The sequence below is a fragment of the Manis javanica genome, chromosome 14 (genome assembly GCF_040802235.1).
Source record: "Manis javanica isolate MJ-LG chromosome 14, MJ_LKY, whole genome shotgun sequence".
Classification (NCBI taxonomy): Eukaryota; Metazoa; Chordata; class Mammalia; order Pholidota; family Manidae; genus Manis; species Manis javanica.
Genome location: NC_133169.1, coordinates 64,884,986 through 64,908,937, shown reverse-complemented (window position 1 = coordinate 64,908,937; position 23,952 = coordinate 64,884,986).

Here is a 23,952-nt window from a genome sequence, read left to right as displayed (position 1 = left end):
GTGGTCTAGCCTTGCTTTCGAGCAGGTCCTGAAGTGCAGAAGGGGGGCAAAGAAAATAAATAAAGATAGAATAGGACCCACGTGTCGCCAGCTAGCAGCCCAGCTGCTTGTCTCTGCCACTCTAGTTGGGCTTGAACTCATGACTCTGAGGTTAAGAGTCCCATGCTCTACTAACTGAGCTACAGCAGGGCTCCAGTTAATTGTTTATGGAATGCATAAACAGAATTTTCTTTGTTCTCCATTCCTGCCACATCGGCAAGTGGGGGAAGGTCATATTTAGAAGCAGGGGCGGTGTTTCTACACATCTTCAAGGTCTCCCTATTTTCAGAGTGAGGAGTCTTGGCAAGATATGTTTTTGTGGACAGATAACTTCTAAGGACTGTACCAGTTGTTCTCTGGCTTGTGCTTTCCCATGCTGCGTTCAGACATGGGGGAAGGTGCTTTCCCATTCTCCCTACAAACACATGAGAAGACAAAGGTGGTCCCTAACAGGGGAGAAACAGGTGATGAGGGCAAAGATGGAGGAGGCCCTTGGGACCTAGTTAAGGGGGGGGCTGAAAGGTTCAGGATTAATCTGTGGGGGACGAAGGCAGAGGAGGTGAGATGGGGTTGAGGAGATGGTGGGGGAGGAAGGGAGAAGGGCTGTTGTAGGAGAAGAAGGGGAAGGGAGTGAATGGGTGGCTCCTGCGGGGGCAGCGGCTTGCAGGCTAGGAGAACTTGGGAGGGGGCAGGGGGAGGAGAAGGCAGAAAGCTTTGATATAGGGAATCTCCTTCCATTTTTTCAGGCGCTGGCAGTAGTTAAAAAGATCGTGAGTGATGTTAGGATCAAGAGTTCCCCCTGCGGGCCATTGGTTGTTATTGTCTAGGGGGTATGTCGGCCAATCTTGGGAGCAATATTTACGGAGAAGTTTTGGTTTTATATCAGGCATCAGGGAGAGGGTAGCCTGATGCTTAAGCAGGCATTCAAGAGGTGAACTTTCAGGGAGGGATGAGGAGGCTCCCATGGCTAAAGGACAGAGAAGGAGACAAACAAGGAAGATGAACAGAGATCCTTGGACTGGAAGCAGACCGGAAGGAGACAAAGGGCAACCCCGATGATCCTTGGTGGTCTGCGGAAACTCGTATATGAGTCGGAATTTCTTGGGAAGTGTGGGTCGTCACCCAGACTTCCCTAAGAAGGCAGTTTGCCGGAGTCACGAGGTACCTAGGGCTAGGAATTTTCTGCAGACAGAACAGATTTCGGAGGACGGAGCAGAAGGGGTGGGGGGAAGGGATCGTTCTCATCCCCAAAGGAGTCACCTCATTTATGGCTGTTGGAGGGGGGTGCCTGAGAGTCTGCCGCAGACGTTAAGGCCTGAGGCAGGGATTTATGGCTGTCAGAGGAGGGGCCTGAGGGTCTGCCACAGCTGTGAAGGCCTGAGGCGGGGAGAGTTCCCTCCTCGTCCCCAAGCGTCAGGGCCTTGCAGGACGATTACGGTCAATGGCACTGTGATAGCTCGGAGAAGAGTGGCCCACCCCGGGGAAATTTTGCTTAAAAAGTTTCAGCACTGATGGAAGGGATGGTGAATCCGTTTATGACTGTCGGAGGAGGGGCCTGAGGGTCCACCGCAGCCATAAAGGCTTGAGGTGGGGATTTATGGCTGTTGGAGGAGGGGCCTGAGGGTCTGCTGCAGCCGTGAAGGCCTGAGGCAGGGAGAGTTCCCTCCTCATCCCCAAGCGTCAGGGCCTTGCTGGACGATCACGGTCAATGGCACTGCGATAGCTCGGGGAAGAGTGGCCCACTCCGGGGGGAAAACTTACCTAAAGGCCAGAGAGGAGTGGTGAGTGTGATGAGCCAGCACCGGAAAAAGAGGATGAGGGCAAGCTGCTGCTGGTGTCGGGGGGAAGATGGGGCCCAGTTGGGGTGTCCCATCTCCTGGGTTTCGGCACCAATGAAAGGAAAGGAGCGACACACAGCAGCAATTCACCGGAGAATTCCGCTTTATTAGGGAAAGGTGCTTGGTTATATAGGAAGGGGCATGAATTGATTGAGGTGTAACTTCTACAGGGCTGGTGGCTGTTGGCTAGGTACTGGGATTGAGAGGGGAGCGAGAGGTGATTGGGCTTCAGGTGGCGCCGATGGGAACCGAGAAGCCCCTGAAGAGAAGCCAGAAGTTTGCCATCTTACTGGTGGGGGCCCTTCAGGGTGGGAGAAATGGAGGGCTGTACAACATAGAGAAGACACTTAGTGATTCTACAACATTTTGCTATTCTGATGGACAGTGACTGTAAAGGGTTTTATAGCGGGGACCTGGTTTAGGGGAGAGCCTAGTAAACATAATATTCTTCATGTAATTGTAGATTAATGATAACAAAAAAAGTGAAAGGGGGATTACTCCCTGATAGGATAAAACTAACTGTAAATCAACGATTAATGCATGCTTTAAATATCCTTAATTTGGATCATTTAGTGGGTGTCAGATTATCAGCTATGGAAGTACATTTTTCTGATAATATTCCTTTCTACTAAAAAAAAAAGCAGTTCCTTCAGTTCCTGTGTGGTGACCTACAATAAGTTCTTCACAATGGTATAAAGGGCATATTAAAATGAGGGCAAAGTGTCTATTTGTGTTTATACAGAGGATCAAATCCTAATTTGGCTACCCAGAAAATGAACTAGCATACAATATGAAGAAGAAGTTACAACATCAACATACTCTGGAAGAGTCATTCCAGAAGATGATCATCAAAGAACTTCAACAAAGATCCTGGTGCTGTTGCAGTTGTAGCTGCATTCCTCCCACTGGTTCCTGGAATTGCCATTGGAATGAAGAAGGAGATATGTAAGCTGGCCTGTGCATACAGTAAAACAACAAATTTGACTGGATCTATAGTGTTGGAATTCAACCAAGAATTAGGAGAAGTGTAAGTTGCAGTGCTCCAAAATCTTGAGATACAGACTATCTACTGTTAAATGAACATATGGGATGTCAACAGTTCCCAGTAATGTGTTGTTTTAATTTGTCTGATTTTTCTCAAACTATTCAAATTAAGTTAGACAATATCCATCATATCATACATAAGTTCTCACAGATGCTTAGGGTGCCTAACTGATATTCCTGGTTTCACTGGAGATGGCTGGTAATTGTAGGTCTGCTTTGGTTATGTAGCAGTATTCCTATTATGTTAATGTGTGTGCACGATCTAATAAGTAGTTTAAAACGTATTCATGCTTATGTTATTCTACAAGAAGATATGTCAAAGAAATAATCAATCTTCCCATGTTTTCTTCTGTCTGCTACTTCTATAGCTTTTCTTCTTCCTTCCTAATTACAACCCTTAAATAGAATTCGTGTCTCACATCGAATTTACCGAGTATCATAATTCTTCCAAGTGGTAAAGATACCTCAAGACAAATGCTGGGCATGGAAGCCACAGGGCATAAATCTGTGAGAAAGTAAAAAGCTAACGTTTTCAAAGAATATTTCTTCACTCTCACTTACCAACTTTACATTTCCCTGTATGGCCCCAGAAGATGACTGGTTAGCCAGAGATGGGTAAGATTCCTCAAGGGAGGAACAACCTAAGACAGGCACAGTCACAGGGGGGCCATCAGGTGAGAAAATGGGGATCAACAGAGGTGAGGCTTAGTACCTCACCCCCCCCTGTTTTGAGAGAAATATTCTGCATGCGTGGATGTTTTGTTGCCCTTGTCTAGCTTGGATTAATACTTAGTCTATAGGCACACAACTGATCATCTACATTTCCTTTCTTACAGCACTAAACGATGTTTTCTACCTTTATCTTGCATCTACATACCACTTCAGCATTTTATTAAAAAAAATAAGAAGAAGAATATTAAGGGAGAAATGTGGGATTCACATATAAATCAAGTATAAAAATAAAATGAATAATCATATTTTACCTGATTGTTTATAGTTCATGATGAATGATCAAAAACTAAAGTTTCTGTGATATGGCTGCCCTTACACTGCTCACCATGTAAGAACTTATTCACTATGTAAGAACTTGTTCACCAGGTAAGAACTTGTTCGTTATGCTTCAGAAGACTGGAGACTGTTGAGAATTAAACTTGGGGTGGAATAATGATTGTGCATTGAGTCCCCTGTACAGAATTTTATTGTTGTTAACAGCCATTTCATCAATAAATATGAGAGATGCCCTCTAAATAAATAAATAAATAAATAAATAAATAAAAATTAGTCTGATAAAATGTAAGATACTTCTTAAAAAATTGAAAGAAATGTTGAGATATGTGGTGCAGTTACATAATTCTGAGGGAGCTCAGGGTCAATATGAACTTTGTTAACTAAAACTTTCTAGAGCAGCTGGACACAAAATGGGAGACATGAAAGTCATCCCAGTCCTCCATTACATGAGAGTGCATAACATCTACTGATATATAAATGGACTAAGGCTGGGAAGGAGATTCTGGAAATTCTGTCATTTACCCCACAGTGTGAATACATGTGGATAGATAAACAGATACAATTATATTTTTGTTAAAGAGCTAATATGTTTTTATTTTATTATTTTTATTTTTGTATCATTAATCTACAATTACAGAAAGAACATTATTTTTACTAGGTTCCCCCCTTCACCAAGTCCCCCCCACTTATCCCTTCACAGTCACTGTCCATCTGCATAGTAAGAAGCTGTAAAATCACTACTTGTCTTCTCTGTGTCACTCAACCCTCCCCGTTCACCCCACACACTATACATGCTAATCATAATGCCCTCTTTCTTCTTCCCCACCCTTATCCCTCCCTTCCTACCCATCGTCCCCAGTCCCTTTCCCTTTGGTAACTATTAGTCCATTCTTGGGCTCTGTGATTCTGCTGCTGTGTTGTTCCTTTAGTTTTCCTTTGTTCTTATACTCCACATATGAGTGAAATCATTTGGTACATGACCTTCTCTGCTTGGCTTATTTCCCTGAGTAAAATACACTCTAGCTCCATCCATGTTGTTGCAAATGGTAGGATCTAATTTTTTTTCTTATGGCTGCATAATATTCCATTGTGTATATATACCACATCTTCTTTACCCATTCATCTATGGATGGATATTAAGGTTGCTTCCAAATTATGGCTATTGTAACCACTTCAGCAATAAACATAGCAGTGCATCTGTCTTTTTCAAACTGGAGTGCTGCATTCTTAGGGTAAATTCCTAGAAGTGGAATTCCTGGGTCAAATGGTATTTCTATTTTGAGCAGTCTGAGGAACCTTCATACTGCTTTCCACAATGGTTGAACTAGTTTACATTCCCACCAGCAGTGTAGGAGTGTTCCCTGTTCTCCACAACCTCGCCAACATTTGTTGTTGTTTGTCTTTTGATGATGACGATCCATACTGGTGTGAAGTGATATCTCACCGTGCTTTTAATTTGCATTTCTCTAATGATAAGTGATGTGGAGCATCTTTTCATGTGCCTTTTGGCCATCTGGATTTCTTCTTTTGAGAACTGTCTATTCAGCTCCTCTGCCCACTTTTTAATTGGATTATTTGCTTTTTGTTTGTTGAGGTGTGTGAGCTCTTCATATATTTTGGATGTCAATCCTTTATCTTATCCGTCATTTATGAATATGTTCTCCCATACTGTAGGATATCTTTTTGTTCTATTTATGGTGTCCTTTGCTGTGCAGAAGCTTTGAAGCTTGATATAGTCCTACTTGTTCATTTTTGCCTTTGTTTTCTTGTCTGGGGAGATATGTTCATGAAGTCACTCATGTTTATGTCCATGAGATTTTTGCCTATGTTTTTTTCTAAGAGTTTTATGGTTTCATGACTTGCATTCAGGTCTTTGATCCATTTTGAATTTACTTCTGTGTATGGGGTTAGAGAGTGATCCATTTTCATTCTCTTATGTGTAGCTGTCCATTTTTGCCAGCACCATCTGTTGAAGAGACTGTCATCTCCCCATTGTCTGTTCATAGCAACATTATCAAATATTAATTGGCCATATATATTTGGGTTAATGTCTGGAGTCTCTATTCTCTTCCACTGGTCTGTGGCTCTGTTCTTGTGCCAGTATCAAATTGTCTTGATTACTGTGGCTTTGTAGTAGAGCTTGAAGTTGGGGAGCGGGATCTCCCCCACTTTATTCTTCCTTCTCAGGATTGCTTAGGCTCCTCGGGGTCTTTGACTGTACCATATGAATTTTTGAACCATTTGTTTCAGTTCATTGAAAAATGCTGTTGGTAATTTGATAGGGATTGCATCAAATCTGTATATTGCTTTTGGCAAGATGCCCATTTTGACAATATTAATTCTTCCTAGCCAGGAGCATGGGATGTGTTTCCATTTGTTAGTGACCTCTTTAATTTCTCTTAAGAGTGTCTTGTAGTTTTCAGGGTATAGGTCTTTCACTTCCTTGGTTAGGTTTATTCCTAGGTATTTTATTCTTTTTGATGCTATTGTGAATGGAATTGTTTTCCTCATTCCTCTTTCTATTAGTTAATTGTTAGTGTATAGGAATGCTACAGATTTCTGTGTGTTAATTTTGTATCCTGCAACTTTGCTGAATTCCGATATTAGTTCTAGTAGTTTTGTTGTGGAGTCTTTAGAGTTTTTATGGATAATATCATGTCATATGCAAATAGTGATAGTGTGACTTCTTTTCCAATCTGGATTCGTTGTATTTCTGTGTTTTGTCTGATTGCCGTGGCTAGGACCTCCAGTACCACATTGAATAACAGTGGGGATTGTGGGCATCCCTGTCTTGTTCCCAATCTCAGAGGAAAACCTTTCAGCCTCTCACTATTCAGTATGATGTTAGCTGTGGTTTTATCATATATGGCCTTTATTTTGTTGAGGTACTTGCCCTCTATGCCCATTTTGTTGAGAGTTTTTATCATGAATGGATGTTGAATTTTATAGAATGCTTTTTCAGCATCTATGTAGATGATCATGTGGTTTTTGTCTTTCTTTGTGTTGATGTGGTGGATGATGTTGATGGATTTTTGAATGCTGTACCATCCTTGCATCCCTGGGAAGAATCCCACTTGGTCACGATGTATGATTCTTTTGATGTATTTTTGAATTTTTTTTGTTGATATTTTATTTGGTATTTTTGCATCTACATTCATCAGGGATATTGGTCTGTAGCTTTCTTTTTTGTTGAGCTCTTTGCCTAGTTTTGGTATTAAGGTGATGTTGACTTCATAGAATGAGATTGCGAGTATTCCCTCCTCTTCTGTTTTTTGTAAAAATTTAAGGAGAATGGGTTTTATGTCTTCTCTGTATGTCTGATAAAATTCTGAGGTAAACCCATCTGATCCGGAGATTTTGTTCTCTTGTAGTTTTTAATTACTGCTTCAATTTCTTTTCTGGTCATTGGTTTGTTTAGATTTTGTGTTTCTTCGTTGGTCATTCTTGGAAGGTTTGTTGTATTTTTTGGAAGTTGTCCATTTCTTCTAGGTTTTCCAGCTTGTTGGCATATAGGTTTTCATAGTGTTCTTTAACAATTCTTTGTATTTCTGTGGAGTCTGTCGTGATTTTTCCTTTCTCATTTCTGATTCTGTTGATATGTGTTGACTCTCTTTTTCTCTTAATAAGACTGGCCAGAGGCTTATCTATTTTGTTTATTTTCTCAAAGTACCAGCTCTTGGTTTCATTGTTTTTTTCTATTGTTTTATTCTTCTCAATTTTAATTATTTCTTCTCTGATCTTTATTATGTCCCTCCTACTGATGACCTTAGGCCTCATTTGTTCTTCTTTTTCCAATTTCGAAAATTGTGACATTAGACCATTCATTTGGGATTGTTCTTCCTTCTTTAAATATGCCTGGATTGCTATATACTTTCCTCTTAAAACTGCTTTCGCTGTGTCCCACAGAAGTTGGGTTTTTTGTTTTTGTTGTCATTTGTTTCCATATATTGTTGTATCTCCATTTTAATTTAGTTGTTGGTCTATTGATTATTTAGAAGCATGTTGTTAAACCTCCATGTGTTTGTGAGCCTTTTTGTTTTCTTTGTAGAATTTATTTCTGGTTTTATACCTTTGTGGTCTGAAAAGTTAGTTGATAGAATTTCAATATTTTGGAATTTACTGAGGCTCTTTTTGTGGCCTAGTATATGGTCTATTCTTGGGAATTCTCCTTATGCACTTGAGAAGAATGTGTATCCTGTTGCTTTTGGATGTAGAGTTCTATAGATGTCTATTAGGTCCATCTGTTCTAGTGTGTTGTTCAGTGCCTCTGTGTCCTTACTTATTTTCTTTCTGGTGGATCTGTCCTTCAGAGGGAGTGGTGTGTTGAAGTCTCTCAAAATGAATGCATTGCATTCTATTTCCTCCTTTAATTCTGTTAGCATTTGTTTCACATATGTTTATGCTCCTCTATTGGGTGCATATATATTTATAATGGTTAAATCCTCTTTTTGGACTGAGACATTTATGATTTTGTAGTGTTCTTCTTTATCTCTTGTTACTTTTTTTTGAAGTGTATTTTGTCTGATACTAGTATTGCAACACCTGCTTTTTTCTCCCTGTTGTTTGCATGAAATATCTTTTTCCATCCCTTGACTTTTAATCTGTGCATATCTTTGGGTTTGAGGTGAGTCTCTTGTAAGCAGCATGTAGATGGGTCTTGCTTTTTTACCTATTCTATTACTCTGTGTCTTTTGATTGGTGCATTCAGTCCATTTATATTTAGGGTGATAATTGAAAGATATGTACTTATTGCCATTGCAGACTTTAGATTCTTTGTTCCCAAAGCTTCAAGGTTAGCTTCTTTATTACCTTACTGTGTAACTTAACTAACTTGTTGTGCTATTATACACAGTCTGATGATTGTTCATTTCTCTCCCTTTTTATTTCTCCTCCTCCATTCTTCATATGTTGGGTGTTTTGTTCTGTGCTCTTTTTAGGAGTGCTCCCATCTAGAGCAGTCCCTGTAGGATGCCCTGTAGAGGTGGTTTGTGGGAGTCAAATTCCCTCAGCTTTTGATTTTCTGGGATTTGTTTAATCCCTCCATCATATTTAAATAATAATTGTGCTGGATACAGCTTCATTGGTTCAAGGCCCTTTTGTTTCATTGCATTAAAGATATCATTCCATTCTCTTCTGGCCTGTATGGTTTCTGTTGTGAAGTCTGATAATAGCCTGATGGGGTTTCCTTTGTAGGTGACCTTTTTCCTCTCTCCAACTGCCTTTAATCCTCTGTCCCTGTCCTTGATCTTTGCCATTTTAATTATTATGTGTCTTGGTGTCGTTCATTTGGGTCCCTTCCGTTGGGAGTTCTGTGTGCTTCTGTAGTCTGAGCAACTATTTCCTCCCTCAGTTTGGGGAAGTTTTCAGCAATTATTTTGTCAAAGACACTTTCTATCCCTTTTCCTATCGCCTCTTCTTCTGGTACTCCTATAATGCAGATATTGTTCCTTTTGGATTAGTCATACATTTCTCTTAATGTTGTTTCATTTCTGGAGACCCTTTTATCTCTCTCTGCATCATCTTCTGTGTGTTTCTGTTCTCTGGTTTCTAATCCATTAATGGCCTCTCGCATCCCATCCATTCTGCTTTTAATTCCTCCCAGAAATTGTTTTATTTCTGTTATCTCCCTCTGTACTTGCTCCTTTAGCTCTTGCATATTTATCTGCAGATCCATCAGCATGTTTATGATTTTTATTTTGAATTCTTTTTCAGAGAGACTGGTTAGATCTGTCTCTGCAGATCCTCTCTCAAGATTTGTCTGCACTATTTCAGACTGGACTAAATTTTTCTGTCTTTTCATGGTGATAGTGGTGGCTGTAAGCAGGTTGCAGGTGTGTCAGCTGGGAGAAGAAAGTCCTTTCTTGCTTGCTGGATGCCTTGCCCTTCTCTGCTGCCTGGAGCAGCCATCAGGTTAATCCATTAAGGTACTGTGTGTGGGGTCTCTGTAAGAGCAGCAAGGTGCCTATGGGGACTGGCAGGCACACCGGATGCACTCTTCCATGCTAGTGGCGCCCCTGCCAGGCAGCTGTGTACCAGCACCGGCCTTTGGTTCTGGCTTGGGCAACTGTGTGATATTCTGGTTAGCTGTTGTGAGGGTGGATGCTCCTGGGCTGCTCCTCAGCCACTGCTGCCAGCTCCCACTGGCCACTCCTGGTCCCCTCTGGTGCTGCCATTGCTGGCGTACACAGGCTGCTCCTGGGCCACTTAGTCTTACACCACTTAGTCGCTCACAAGGGCCACTCCTGGTCCTCTATAGTGCCACCAGCATGCACAGGCTGCTCCCATTGCCCTCTGTTGATGATGCCCCCAGCATGTGCTGCCACTCTCCCACTACTGAGCTGGTGTGTTGGCATCCATGCCAGTTGGGGGAGCAACTGGCAGGCTGCTCATTGCCATGAGGGGCTTCAGAGCTGTGCTTCTGCCCAGGGAGTTAGGGCGTCTCAGGTTCCCTGGGATTCCCAGCTGCTGGCTAAGTGTGCCAGGATGAATTTGTCCAACTGTTGGGTCCCTGTCTCTTTAAGAATGGCAAAAAGCACTGACTTTTCTTTTGTGTCAGTGGCGCTGGTTGCAGGAACCTGCCCACAGATTTTACTTTTCCATTTCTCTTACATCCAGCACCAAATGCACCTTGTGTCTGCGCTCCGGTTGAGGATTTCTAGAGATGGTTGTTTAGCAGTCCTGGGATTTCACTCCCTCTCCATTCCAACTCCTTTCTTCCCACTGGGTTCTTGGGTGGGGGGTGCTCAGGTCCTGCCAGGCCAGGGCTTGTGTCTTACCCACTTTGTTTGATGTTGAGTTCTCACAGATGTAGATGTAACCTGGCTGTTGTACTGTATCCACTGGTGTCTCTTTTAGGAATAGTTGTATTTATTGTATTTTCATAATTACATATGTTTTGTGGAGGAGATTTCCACTGAACTACTAATGCTGCCATCTTGGCTCCACCGCTGATGTGTAGGATTTTGATGTTCCTTTTCACACGCTAAAAATTTTAACTTCCGCACAATATGTGAATAATGATAAATTACAAATTGGAAAGAGACATTAGATAACTTGGAGTTGATGAATGGATTAAAAAAGAAAGGCCCAACTACATGTTTCCCACAAGAGAGTCACTGTAGACCAAAGACACATATTGCCTTAAAGTGAGGAGATGCAAAACTATATTCCATACAAATGGAAACCACAAAAGAATAGGGGTGGGTTGTACAGTTATCAAAGGATATAAGCTTTGTCAAAAACTCATAGAAACTAAAAAAGTCATTATATGAGAAATAGTCAATAAAGGTGGAAAATAAAATAATCATAAATTATAGACATTCCAGTATATCCACTGTGTGGGCCACCATATCCATTCATCTGTGATGCACACTTAAAAGTGGTTTCATGCCTTGGAGGGGGTAAATAACACTGAAGTGACACGCAGGTACCTCTATCTTTCATGATAGGGACTTAATTTCCACCATGTACATGTCCAGAAGAGGGATTGCTGGATCATATGGTTGTCCTAGTTTTAATTTTTGGGTGCTACCATGTTGTTTTGACTTGTGTCTGTGCCAATTTACCTTCCCACGTAGAGTGTACTAGGTGTATTTTTTATGCACACCCACAGCAACCCTTACAATCTTCTGAATTTTGGTAATAGCCCATGTATTATTTGTGAGGTAATATTGTAGGTTTGATTTGAATTTTCATAATGTAAGTGTTATTAAGCACCTCTTCATAAAATTATTGGCCACCTGTGTGCCTTCTGTTGAAAAATGTCAACTCAGATATATGCTCATTTTAAACAGTTTGTTTGATTTTCTGTTGAGTCTTAAGTGTTCTATACATTTATTTGGATGAAGTTTCCATGGGGAGGCTATGAATTTCTTCTGCTCTAATGATATTTTGGGTGTGCAATAGTCTTTACCTTGATGTTACTTCAAATCTATACTACATGTACTCTTCATTGCTTTGTCCCACTTCCAGCTCACTCCCCTGACACCAAGACCATCTCAACCCGCACACAAGAGTAAGGCACCCTCTCTGGTCTCATGGGCTTAATCAACATACTGAAGCCCCTTAGTTTCTAAGCCACATCACCACTGGATTCTCTCCAATCCTGTCTTCCTTGCGGTTCCAGGCTTTGAAAAGTAGTGAAATGTTAGAATGCTGGTTGGACTCAGAGTCCACAGTGTGCCAGGAGGTGACGCACTGCTCAAATCTGCCACTGTTTCCCATGTTCACTGAGACAGAAAGTTGTGTCTCCATTATAAGGTTGGTATCCAAATGTAACTGTATGTTTTAATCTTTTCAGAATTGTTGGAGCGATGTAGAACAATGCTTTCATACCCAAATATAAAAGTGACTCGCATGTGATAAAAAAAAAAAAAGAGCAACCATCTCAATTTTTATTCAGTGCATTGTAGGCTGACACATAATACCCATAAAAGTATAAAAATCCCTGAGTTGATGTGGAGGAAACTTTGGCCATTGGTTTAGAATGGGGGAATGTATATAAAAAATTATGGACTCAGATTCACTTTCCAAGAGAACTTCTTGATACATCTTCTTGATAGAAAACTAGGACAACCATATGATCCAGCAATCCCTCTTCTGGACATGTACATGGTGGAAATTAAGTCCCTACCATGAAATTTAGGGGTACCTGCATGTCACTTCAGTGTTATTTACCCCCTCCAAGGCATGGAAACGACTTTTAAGTGTGCATCACAGATGAATGGATATGGTGGCCCACACAGTGGATATACTGGAATATCTATAATTTATGATTATTTTATTTTCCACCTTTATTGACTATTTCTCATATAGTGACTTTCTTAGTTTCTATGAGTTTTTGACATTTTATATGAGTTTTGACAGTTTCTATGAGTTTAGTCCTGTTTTGCAGATGATGATCCATAAAGTGGGAAGGACCACACGAGGTTTCATTTCTTTGGTAGGTGACTGGAAGAGGCAATATTTACAATGCCAGGAACTCTGTATCCACTAAAGAATAAAATCAGTGTTGGGCACAGTAAATCACACACCCACTAGGTGGGATAAGCCAGTCCTTATGACAGCATTTTCATGGCACGAAATATTATTGATTTCTTACTAAATGTACATAATTTTAATACATTGTATCTGTCAATAAATATTTGTAGCTTATCATATTACCTTCTCAGTGTCATGGAGACATACCATGGAGCCTGAATCTATGAAGGAATATGTGTAGTTTAATCATTACCTCTATAGGCACATGGATGGTGGCCTCCTTCACTGCTGCCATCCTCACCTTGACAAACCTCTATGGAAAATCCTAATATACCCCTTATTTCACTATTGGATATCTTGATATTTGAAAGACTAATTATGTATATTTCAACCTTTTGTTAATATAGGAACATATTTGGAGAACATAAGCAGCCCTGGAAAAGCATCAAGGAAACTGAGGACAACAATTGAGTTTCAAATTTTTAAAAATCTATATATATTAAGATGAATCTCAGAAAAAATAATAACATTAGGTTAAAATCACAAAACACTGAAGATAACGTATATTAAATGACAGCATTGATAGGGAGCCCATGATAATAGAAGACGAAGCATACACTTCCATATGAATTTTAGGATAAGCTATGAAGGTTCTCTAAAATGCCTTTTGGGATTTGGATTCAAAATGAGTTTACAAATGTAACATTCTAATTGGCTTTGTTAGTATACAAGAATGCCACTGATATTTTAAAATGTTGATCTTGGACCCAACGTTGTTGGATTCTCATATTCATTCTAATGCAATATTTATCATTTACCATGGATTTTATATGTTGCCAATCATCATCTACCCAAAAAAGAGAGATGATTTTGTCTTTCACCAATTGTGACTTCTTTTCTTCATGTTATACTAAAATGCTAAGTAAATGATTGCCTAGTTAATAATGATAATGTGTACCCTATAGTCACACTGTTAAATATATTAGAAAAATTTAAAAAAACACCGTAGATGTCTGACAACAGGAAAATCTTTCTGAAAAATGGTGCATTGTTTTAATGTCATGTTACCATTGAAAAAGTGCATGAAAGACATTTAATTAATTTTTAAGCAGAATAAAATGCAACACAAAATAAAATATTACACAGTTAGATAAAATAATAGAGAGGTTTTTCCCTGGCTCAGATTACAGAAGATTCATACTGATTCAATTTTTATATTTCATTAATTTTGTAAGTGACACTTTCTCCTACATAAAAATTTATTATTTGCTTTCATTGTAAAAACAGCAATACTACATTCCACAAAATGGTTTAAAAGCATTTTAGGATTCATTGTCTTTCGATACATGTAATTTCACTTCCAAAGCTTTTTTTTCTGTGTAGTTGGGACATGGAGGCACTTTCTCCGAGTAGCTCATGTGTGCTTGATTTACAGCAGTGACACCTGGGAACACACCATGGATGTGATGATCAACTACACAGGAGTCACTGAGTTTCTCCTTCTGGGATTCTCTGAGGACCCGAGGAGGCAAAACCTTATTGTATTCCTGTTCCTTGTGGCTTACCTAGCAACTCTGTTAGAAAATGGACTCATAATCATCGTCATTACGTCAGACCCTCAGCTTCACACACCAATGTATTTCTTCATGAAGAATCTGACACTCATAGATCTCTGCTACATCTCTGTCACTGTTCCTAAATTTGCTCTCTACTCCCTGATGAACAGGAACACAATATCCTTCCTTCGATGTGTTTTCTAGATGCTGTTCTTTGCAGGTTTTCGTGCTGCTGAATTTGCCATCCTCACAGTGATGTCCTATTACCGCTATGTGGCCATCTGCCATCCATTACACTATGAGACCATCATGAATAAGGGGGCCTGTGGGCGGATGGTGGTGGCTTCATATCTGAGTGCACTGGTTTATGGAACTATGCGTGCCTTCAGCGATATTTTCAACAAATTTCAGTTTCAATAAAATACATAATTTCTTCTGTGATATCCCTCAGATTATGGTGATCTCAGACCCCAAAATGAACATAGATGAAGTTTTAGTGATATTAACAGGCGTAATTATGACAATAATGTGTTTCACCTCCGTTTTGTATTCCTACGTGAACATTTTCTCTGCTGTCCTGAAGATCTCCAAGGAGGGAAGGTCCAAAACCCTGTCCACATGCATCCCTCATCTGGTGGTTGTGGCCTCGTTCACATTCACAGGTGCCTTGGCCTACTTGAAGCCACCCTCCCCCTCTCAGACCATACTGGACCTCCTTTTGTCTTTTTCTTATACTGTGTTGTCTCCAATCATGAACCCCATCATATACAGCCTGAGAAATAAGGATATGAAGGCAGCTCTGGAAAGAGTTCTGATTAAAGAAGTACAGAAAATATTTTAACTACATTTGAGAGTGCTGGGGAAATAATACGTTTCTTAAACTCTAACAGAGGTGCATGCTTCATATTGGACATCAGTGAGGCAGAGAAGTGTTTTACAGTTTATGTTGTCACAAAATCATCACAGGATGATGATTCATAGTTGATTCTTGATTCATGATCCTTGATTGAATCTTGCAGTATGAAAGTGGTTGGAACAATGTTTCTGAAAGAATATTCGAGTCACTGGTGGAGCCCATTTACAGGTTAGTCCCAATTTAGTGGGATTAGAAGGAGGAGGGTGAGATATTTGGCTTTTTCTCTTTAGAACCAAGAGTCTAAAAAAATAAGGGTCCTCTGAGTATTGCGAATTCTTTAGCAAAGGGCATCTAGTTCATTCTGAGTTGTTCCAGAAAGCTCCATCATCACTTTCATTAGTGGAGCAGAAGGATTCATTGCAAAACCGCAAGTGTTCACAGAAAGTTCCATAGAATCAGACTGCAAAGGAGCAAAGATGAGGAGTGACTTAACCAATGCATCTGCCTATTGTTTTATTTTGTAGTTCATGAACCATTCTGTCTGCTGAAAATAAAAATTGTTAAGAACAGGATGTATTCTCTCACACGTGCATTTCACACATTTTTCCTGTTCCTAGTAGTACCTACAACAACATAGAAACTCTCACATCTAGTTTCAGTGATAGAAGCCACATTTTCAGCAATCTATGTTTTGTACGACATTGCAGTGAGTCCATATCTGCAGCATCCTACAGGAATTCCCTTACTCGTATTTTCTTTAATTATTGATAGAGATGAGGTGGCTGCACAAACCACAAGGGTGAGCCCCTGGTTGAGCCTGAGAGATGGAGATGCTCAGAGGCCCCGCAAGCTGGGCCAGGCCATGTATCATGGTTCAGCTCTCCAGTTCATCTGCACTAGTTACTGAGTGAATAAAGCCACCATTACATTGAGTATAACACCTGCCTCTCATTATTACTAATCACTATATTTATTCCTGGTGATACAAAGTAGCATATGAAAATACTCAAACATTCTATGTGCATATTGTTTCATGTAAAATGATTAATTTATCTTTCTTTAAGTTGACATTTGCTCTGAAATAAATGGGCTTTCTCTGGACAGAATACTTATTTATTGACTTGTTTTTACATTTTGTGAAGTACATACAATAAAATGCACAAATTCTAGAGTAGAGTTAAATGAATTCAGATATGCAGATATACACTCAGGTCACCACCCCCCAGATCAAGATGTGAAGTAATAGCAGAATCTTTGTCCCTACCTTTAGCTCACCAGTCCCCTCACCACCCTCCCCTGTGGCAACCAGCAGTGTCTTCTCTGTCCAAGTGATTGATTGAAATTCATAATCAAGATGATAATGCACACCTCTCTGGTTGACATTGAGAAATGCATTGGTGACTCTCCTTCAAAACCCCACTGTGAACATCTCTGCATGGACCTGTTTGGCAGTGGAGGTGGGTATATATCTGAAGGAAACGAATTCACTGTGTCAAAGAGGTATCTGCCCTCCGTGTGCATTGCAGCCCTATTTACAACAGCAAGACATGCTAACAACAGAAATTTCCATCAGCATATTTAAGTTCTAAGAAATTGTAATATATAGCACACACAGTGGAATGTGATACAGCCATAAATAAGGAAATATTGCCATTTGTGACATCATGGGTAAACATGAAGGATATTCTGCTTTGTGAAATAAGTCACACAGAAAGAAATATTATATTTGTTCACATCCATGTGGAATATAAATAAAAATAAAATCATTCACAGCAACTAGGCATGCATTGTGTATGCTAGGGCTGGATATGGGAATGTGAGGCAAGATGAAGAGGGTCAAAGTACCGAATTCCAGGTATAAGTTCACTAAATCTTGGAGATCTAGTATACAGCTTATGACAACAGTTAATATGTATGCATTGTATTCTTGTAACTTGCTAAAGGAATATATTTCAAACCTTCTCATTACAATAAAAATATGGTTATGATGTGCAGTGCTGGATGTGGTAGCTCACTTGTGGTAATCATTTTGTAACATGTACACTCATCCAATCATCCCATTTTACACCTATGTGTATATGTGTTCGTTATATTTGAGTATGGCTGGGTAATAATGATCACTAAATATGTTCCGGAATCAATTCAAGTGAATTCAGGAGGGCCTGAGTTTGATTTGGCTCCAGAGTTTACTTGAGCAAAAGAGCAATTTTCTTAACTTGTACCTTTACCTTTCTGTTCAAAACATATTCTACCTGCACGAGGTACTGTGATTCCACAGTAAGGTGGTATGTGTCACCTTCCTGGAATCAAATAAGCAAACATAATCTTCCACTATTTATATGATAAATTAAAATGTCTGTCATAATAAAAATTATATGAAAATCATGAGTTATTTATTCCAGGGTGGTTCACAAACAGAAAATTGTTTATTAAAAGATCAGTGGTACAACACGTGAAAACCATTCTAGATATCTAACTGCACTATCTCTTAAATATATTAAAAATAGAAATTTCCTTACAGAACATGAATTTAAGTTAAAATAAATGTAATTTCCAAGACATTATTTTTATTAAAAAATTACCCAACCATAGTGAAATCAGAAATGGATATTAGGTATAAAATTTAATTTAATCACTCAAGGAAGGCATAAGTTGTGTCCCTATAAAATAATAATAGCCCTACTGGAGCAGAGGTAGAGAACAGCTGTGACCTTCTGTTGCATAAAATGTCTTATCTTAAGCCACCTGTTCAGTGATGTTTCCATGGGGCAGTTCTGCTTTGTTCACTGCTCTAAGGATGGATTGTATATGTGAGAGTATTGCTTTGATGTCACTTAAAATTAGTTTTCATTTTCTTCCCTTTCCGAATCACCCACCTGCCACCAGTGCCAATTCAATTATTGCACAAAATTTGATATACTGTCTGTTTCCCTTGGGCTTAATCTACATGCTGAACTCCTTTAGCTTCCAGGTCACTTCTGGACTCTGGTCTCTAATAACGTCCCTCGTGGCTGGTCCAGGCCTAGAAAAGATGTGACGTGTTAGGCCACTCAGTTCATATCTTATTCCAGGAGGCCACTCACTGCTCAGATCTTCTGAGAGTCTCCATCCTCTTGTGATTGATAGCTGTCCTTTCTGTTTCAAGGTTGGTACCAAATATAATGTTTTTTTCTATTATTTGGTTAGAATGTGAAGCCAGTATAAAGAACAACAGCTTCAAATTCACACATGAATGTGACAAAGCTGTGGAAAAACAGAGGAACCTTCTCATAAAAATATCATCACATCACAGACTGACACACAACCACCATGTAAGTAAACTCCCCATAGTTTGATGTGTCATTGTCTATAGAAATGGAAAAATATTTCTCACATTTTATTCAGTTCTGATCACTGCCAAGTGCTCATTTTCTGCATAGAGTATCAATTAGAATTTTGTACATTTGAAGGTTCCAATTTATCTCAACATAGTATTAAACCGAAGATAATGAAAACAGTTAATTGTGAACTCTAAAGAAAATTATTCAAAAGCTAGTAAATTATGTTATGTGATATCAAATTATCCAATAATTTGACACATTTTACATAAATTATAAGAAATATCATCTATTATGACACATCTACTTAAGGTATAAAACCATAAAGCATCTTAGAGCTGAATATTGATAATGAAGAAATTTAAACCATATGATTTCCAGACAATAAAAATAGCTCTGTTGATATACTTAAATCTATTTATTCATGTGTTTTAATTCAACAAATATCTATGACCCAGCCATTTTTTGGCTGGTTCTGTCTGGTTTTTGAAAATACAACAATGAATAAATATTTTGTTATACTTGTGGTCATAGAAAATAAATAAAACATTTAGTATATTAAAAGTGGATGAACATAAAATACAGAGCAGTGGATTGGGGAAATTACCTTTAGGGAAACATTTCTATTATAAATGTCCTCCCTTCACTCCCAGGTCAGCTGCATTATTCACGATAGGCAGTATACTGACACACCTAAATGTCCTTTCATGACGAAAGGTTAAAAAAGTTCTTTTATATATGTATAATGCAGAAATCATTCTTGAAAAACAATGAAATCTTTAGTTTTATTTTGATAAACATGAGAATCACAATGTACCAATTCATCAATTTTTTAAACAAACATGCATGTGTATATGCACACCATTAAAGAAAATGGCAGTAAAGTATGTGATTTAACTTTTGCCACCATCAAATTCCACAGTACCCATACCTATTACCTTAACATTTATTATATGCTGAAAGTACTTTAAAACTGAGATATTTTTTGTCCATTTTATTCTGTATATTACAAAGCCAGCACAGAGTTCACCCAGGAGTTGGGCAAATTCTACTCCTGCTATTGTTTAATTGCATGGGGCCGTTGCATTTGTGTTCTCCTAGAATAAAATCCTTGATACACTGTAAGGAATAAATGAAATAATCCAGTCTCCTTACATTTGATCTGACTTAATGCTCCAAAACCCCTTATGAGCACCTGCCTCTATTTACTCCCTTTTTTTTTTTTTTTTTGCAGGTGAGGATTCTTAAGGTGGAAATGTGTCTGCCAGGATTCATTTCTTTGGCAGGTAACTGGAAGAGGCAATATCCACAATACCAGGACTTCTGTGTGACTTAAAATCACTGTGGACACAATAAATCACAAACCCACTATGTGGGATACACCTGTCCATAAGCCAGCATTTTCATTATATGAAAGTGTAACAAAAATATGCCCAATGTTACTGACTTCTTACTATGTGCACATAATATCTGAACATTTTATCTTTCAACAAATCTTTATCACATGATGTTCCCTATGTTATAGTGATATAACATGGAGCTACAGACCTATGAAAGAATACATGTAGTATATTCTTCACCTCCAGTTGGAGTATATATATTTTTGTCTCATTTACCATTTCAGTATGAAACTGAGTAGCCCTCTATGGAAAATCCTAATACATGCAGTTTCACTTGTGAATATAATAATATTTGAAATATTAACTATGAACACTTCAACCTTCTTTTAATATATGAATATATTCAGAGAACACAGATAGTTCTGGCAAAGCACCAAGGAACATAAAGCAAGTTTTGAGTTTACAGCTTTAAAAAGAAACAGTACAGTGCACTGTAATGGAAAGACGCTCCTTGATTACAGAAGATTCCCAGGGATTCATGTTTTATATGGCAATAATTTTCTGTGACACAAATTTCCTTCATAAAAACATACAATTTGCTGTCATTTTAAAAACAGCCAAATTGCATTGCACAAAAATGTTAATATACATTTTAGGATTAATTAGCCTTTGCTAACTGTAATTAACTCCAAAGGCGGTTTTATAGGTTTTTGTTTGTTGTTTTATTGTGTGCAGTTGGGATATGGAGGCACCTTTGCCTGGTGGCTTATGTGTGCTGCATTTACATCATGACACTTGGGAACAAACCATGGATGTGATGATCAACTACACAGGAATCACTGAGTTTCTTCTGGGATTGTCTGAAGACCTGGGGATGCAAACCCTACAGGGCATCCTGTTCCTCATGGTCTACCTGGCAGCCCTGTTAGGAAATGGACTCATCATCATGCTTATTACTTGGGATCCTCTGCTTCACACACCCATGTACTTCTTCCTGAAGAACCTGTCCCTCATAGATCTCTGCTACATTTCTGTCACTGTTCCTAAATTTGTTCTCAACTCCCTGATGAAGAGAAACACAATATCCTTCCTTGGGTGTGTTTTCCAGGTGCTATTCTTTGCAGGTTTTGGTGCTGCTAAAATTGCCATCCTCACAGTGATGTCCTGTGACCGCTATGTGGTCATCTTCCATCCATTATACTATGAGACCATCATGAACAAGGGGGCCTGTGGGCGGGTGGTGGTGGCTTCATACGTCAGTGCATTGGTTTATGGAGCCCTGCACGCTTCAGCGACATTTTCAACAAATTTCAGTTCCAATAAAATCCATCATTTCTTCTGTGATATCCCACATATTATGGTGATCTCAGACCCCATAATGAACATAGATGAAGCTTCAGTGTCATTAACAGGTGTAAATATGACAATAATGTGTTTCACCTCCATTTCATATTCCTATGTCAACTCTTAGGGCATCCTGGACCTCCTTTTGTCTGTTTCTTATACTGTGTTGCCTCCAGTCATGAACTCCATCATATACAGCTTGAGAAATAAGGATATGAAGGCAGCTCTGAAGAGGGCTCTGATTAAAGAAGTACAGAAAATATTTTAACTATATTTGAGAATGCCGGGGAAATAATAAATTTCTTAAATTCTAACAGAGGTTCATGTTTCATATTGTACATCAATGAGGCAGAGAAGTGTTTTACAGTTTCTGTTGTTGCAAAACCATCACAGGATGATGATTCCTAGTTGATCCTTGATTGATGAAATTTGATTGAAACTTGCAGTATGAAAAAATTGGGATAATGTTTCTGGAACAATATTCTACGGACATGGGTGTATCTCATTTTCAAGTTAGTCCCAATGTAGTGGGATAAGGAGGATGGTGAGTTACTTGGCTTTAGCTTTTAAGAAGAAGGAGTCTATAGAAATCAGGGCCCTCTAAATATGCATGAACTCTTGAGCAAAGGGCATATAGTTCAGTTCTGATTATTTCCAGGAAGGTTCCGTCATCACATTCATTACGGGAGCAGAAGGATTCATTGCAAATCCACAAGTGTCCACAGAACGTGCCACAGAAACAGACTGTTCAGCTCTCCCGTCCTTCTGCACTGCTTACTAAATGAATGAAGCTACCATTATGTGGAGAATAACACCTGCCTATAATTTTACTAAATCACTACATTTATTCCTGGTTATACGAAGTAGGATGTGAAAATACTAACTTCTATACGCACATTGTTTTATGTAAAATGATTAATTTACCTTCCTTTAAGTTGAGGTTAGGTCCGATTAACTTATCTGGACAAATGTTTATTTATTTATTTTTCTTTTGTGTGGTGCAATACATACAATAAAATGCAAAATCCTGCATAGATTTAAAGGAATTCTGACTCATGTATATATACATACATATATATAGTCATGTCACCATCAGCCAGATCAGGATGTCAAACAATCTCACTACTTTTCTTCCCTTCCATAGTTCACAATCCCTTCACCACCCTCCCCTGTGGTAATGACCAGTATAATTTCTATGCACACGATGGACAAATATTTATAACCAAAATTATAATACAGATCTCTCTGGTTGATACTGCCAAGTATATTGGTGACCCATCTTCAAAAACCTGCCAGTAACAACTAAACACTGACCTATTTGACAGGTTAAGTGGTTAAGTAACTCATGGAAACGGAATCACTTTGTCCAAGAGGTATCTGCCCTCTGTGCTCATTGCAGTACTATTTATAACAGCAAGACATGCAAACAACAAGTGTCCATCAAGATGTGAATAGACTAATAAGTTGTTATATATATATGTTATGTATATGTGCATATGTGTGTACATACATAACATGCACATAGGGGTGGTAGTAAAGCATGGAGAATATTGTCAATGATTCTGCAACATCTTTATGAGTTGATAGGTAATAGCTCCAGTCATGGGGTGAGGATATAATTATATGTGGAACTGTGTGTATGTTTGAAACCAATGTAAGATTGTATGTCAACAATAATTCAATTAAAAAGTAAAAAGGAAAGAATATTTATAGCCAAAAAAATCTTGTCATTTGTGACATGTATAAATATTTTTGTGAAATGAGTCACAAAGAAAAAAATAATATATTAGCGCACTTTTGTGTGGAATGTAAATAAAAATCAAATGATATATAGAAACTGGAAGTACATTCTTATTTCCCAGGGCTGGAAATAGGGGTGGAAGGTAAGAGAAGGTGCTCAAAGGTACCATCTTATTGCTATAAGATGACTAAATCCTGGAGAGCTAATATACAGCATGTAAATACAGTTAATAATTATGTATTGTATGCTTGAAACTTGCTTAAAGAGCAGATCTTAAATCGTCTCATTGCAATAAAAATGTGGATGCTATGTGAAGTGGTGGATGTGGCAATCATTTTGTAACATGTACACCAATCAAATCATCCCATTTTATACCTTAAATGTACATGTGTCAATTATATTTGAACAAGGCTGGATAAAAATGATCACAAAATATGTTACTGAAATAAAGAAAGTGAATCCAGGAATGTGCTGGCCTGAGTTTGATTTTTCTTGACAGCAAACTTGAGCAATTTTGCAATTTTCTTAATATGCACCTTAAACCTCTGGTCAAAACAGATTCTACTTCCATGAGTTACTGTGAATCCACAGTAAGGTGGTATGTGTCACATTCCCAGAATAAAATAAGCAAACATAATTTTTCAGTATTTATTTGGTAAATTAAAAAGTCTACCATAATAAAAATTATGTGAACATCATGAGGTGTATATACCAACAAGGTTAACTAACAGGAAACTGTACCGAATAGGATCAGCAGGAAAACATAATATAACTATGCTTGATTTCTAAATGCATTACATCTCCTTTAATATATTGAAAATGGAGATTTCCTTAAGGAAAATATATTCAAGCCCAAATGTACTCCAAGGTATGTAACTTTTACTAAACCA